Source organism: Berghia stephanieae, chromosome 10 (genome assembly GCF_034508935.2).
Source record: "Berghia stephanieae isolate SIO BIC M18660-M18661 chromosome 10, UCSD_Bste_1.3, whole genome shotgun sequence".
Classification (NCBI taxonomy): domain Eukaryota; kingdom Metazoa; phylum Mollusca; class Gastropoda; order Nudibranchia; family Aeolidiidae; genus Berghia; species Berghia stephanieae.
This window is the reverse complement of record NC_088369.1, coordinates 21,273,072-21,275,571: the sequence shown is the minus strand read 5'-3', so window position 1 is coordinate 21,275,571 and position 2,500 is coordinate 21,273,072. Positions and strand designations below refer to the sequence as shown.

Genomic DNA, 2,500 nt, shown 5'->3' with positions numbered 1-2,500 from the left:
GTTTTTTTTTTTTTTGGTATATTTCTTTCTGCGTTGTCCAGCACAACTAGATACGACAGTGTAATAATTACATAGCACCAATAACATGACAACATAAACGAGACACAATACATATCATAGACTAAGTTCCAAGCCCTTACCTGTTGCTGCTCGACAAGAATGTAGTAGTAATTATCCACGATACGATAGAAATCGAACGAATCCGAGGCGGCGTCCGAGCCCTCCGTATCCGAGGCCAACACAACCATTGGCATTAGAATTGGTCCAGTCTTGTGTGTGTGTGTGTGTGTGTGTGTTAAATCACCTCAAAACAATCACATTATGGCACTTGTATTCAGCACAATAATTATCATTAAAACAATAATACCACCATCTCATGAATAAACACGTTTTGTTTTTAACGCGTTTCACGTCGCATTCAACACTAGTAGGTCATTCAAGTCGTGTAAAGCACCATTTTAATTCTAGCTTTGATCCATTTTTAATCGGCCCAGAAAGGCATTAATTTATCTTTCAACACCGTGGCCTGTTGCAGAGAAAGTGACCAGTGATTACCAACACACCATCGGTTTAATTAGAGATGTACTAACTGTAATACTGGTAGAGAAAGAGAACATAGAGCAATGAGTGTGTATGGACAACAAAAGGTATATGAAATCACTTCCAAACACCCACATTATGATACCTGTATGAATTCCTAGTATCAGTAAAACAATACAATCTCTTGACTAAACACTTTGTTTTTAAAGCTTTCAACACTACTAGGTCATTCAAGTGTAAAGAACGTTTCTAATTCTAGCTTTGATCATTTTTATCGGCCCAGAAAGGCATTAATTTATCTTTCAACACCGTGGCCTGTTGCAGAGAAAAGTGACCAGTGATTACCAATGCACCATCGGTCTTCTTAGAGAAGTATGTACTAACTATAATATGAATAGAGACATAGAACAGAGAGCAACGGGGTTGTTTTGACAACAACAGTAGGTATATTAACTCACTCAATCCCTGAGATTTTTGCTACTTTTCAAAATTGAAAAAAAAAAATGTATTAAAAATGAGCATGTAAATAGATAAGTTTTATTCAACTATCATTAACATGCATAAACTAAAAACATTGGCTTTCATACTACGCCTATAATTTGTCTCAGAAAAATGTAATAAATTGGCATGGGGTAAAAGTAACCAGGGTAAACTACGGATATAGTCGGTGTTAGGGTTGAGTGGGTAAACTACGGATGTAGTCGGTGTTAGGGTTGAGTGGGTAAACTACGGATATAGTCGGTGTTAGGGTTGAGTGGGTAAACTACGGATGTAGTCGGTGTTAGGGTTGAGTGGGTAAACTACGGATATAGTCGGTGTTAGGGTTGAGTGGGTAAACTACGGATATAGTCGGTGTTAGGGTTGAGTGGGTAAACTACGGATATAGTCGGTGTTGGGGTTGAGTGGGTAAACTACGGATATAGTCGGCGTTAGGGTTGAGTGGGTAAACTACGGATGTAGTCGGTGTTAGGGTTGAGTGGGTAAACTACGGATGTAGTCGGTGTTAGGGTTGAGTGGGTAAACTACGGATATAGTCGGTGTTAGGGTTGAGTGGGTAAACTACGGATATAGTCGGTGTTAGGGTTGAGTGGGTAAACTACTGATGTAGTCGGTGTTAGGGTTGAGTGGGTAAACTACGGATATAGTCGGTGTTAGGGTTGAGTGGGTAAACTACGGATATAGTCGGTGTTAGGGTTGAGTGGGTAAACTACGGATATAGTCGGTGTTAGGGTTGAGTGGGTAAACTACGGATGTAGTCGGTGTTAGGGTTGAGTGGGTAAACTACGGATTAGTCGGTGTTAGGGTTGAGTGGGTAAACTACGGATATAGTCGGTGTTAGGGTTGAGTGGGTAAACTACGGATATAGTCGGTGTTAGGGTTGAGTGGGTAAACTACGGATATAGTCGGTGTTAGGGTTGAGTGGGTAAACTACGGATATAGTCGGTGTTAGGGTTGAGTGGGTAAACTACGGATATAGTCGGTGTTAGGGTTGAGTGGGTAAACTACGGATATAGTCGGTTGTTATGGGGTTGAGTGGGTAAACTACGGATATAGTCGGTGTTAGGGTTGAGTGGGTAAACTACGGATATAGTCGGTGTTAGGGTTGAGTGGGTAAACTACGGATATAGTCGGTGTTAGGGTTGAGTGGGTAAACTACGGATATAGTCGGTGTTAGGGTTGAGTGGGTAAACTACGGATATAGTCGGTGTTAGGGTTGAGTGGGTAAACTACGGATATAGTCGGTGTTAGGGTTGAGTGGGTAAACTACGGATATAGTCGGTGTTAGGGTTGAGTGGGTAAACTACGGATATAGTCGGTGTTAGGGTTGAGTGGGTAAACTACGGATATAGTCGGTGTTAGGGTTGAGTGGGTAAACTACGGATATAGTCGGTGTTAGGGTTGAGTGGGTAAACTACGGATATAGTCGGTGTTAGGGTTGAGTGGGTAAACTACGGATATA

The 2,500-nt window shown here is 41.4% G+C and overlaps 1 protein-coding gene and 1 long non-coding RNA gene across 4 annotated transcripts in view; both read right to left on the bottom strand.

The window, feature by feature from the left end:
* LOC144980803 (mitogen-activated protein kinase kinase kinase kinase 4-like) overlaps positions 1-2,500 on the bottom strand; it is a 162,089-nt gene that overhangs the window by 62,860 nt on the left and 96,729 nt on the right. The window lies entirely within an intron of this gene.
* Positions 1-2,500, bottom strand: part of LOC144980804 (uncharacterized) — a 9,164-nt gene that overhangs the window by 1,051 nt on the left and 5,613 nt on the right. Inside the window, exon 2 of the long non-coding RNA XR_013646965.1 lies at positions 1-597. This exon is cut by the window's left edge and continues 1,051 nt beyond it. This is a non-coding gene — a long non-coding RNA (uncharacterized LOC144980804). The remainder of the gene's footprint in view (positions 598-2,500) is intronic.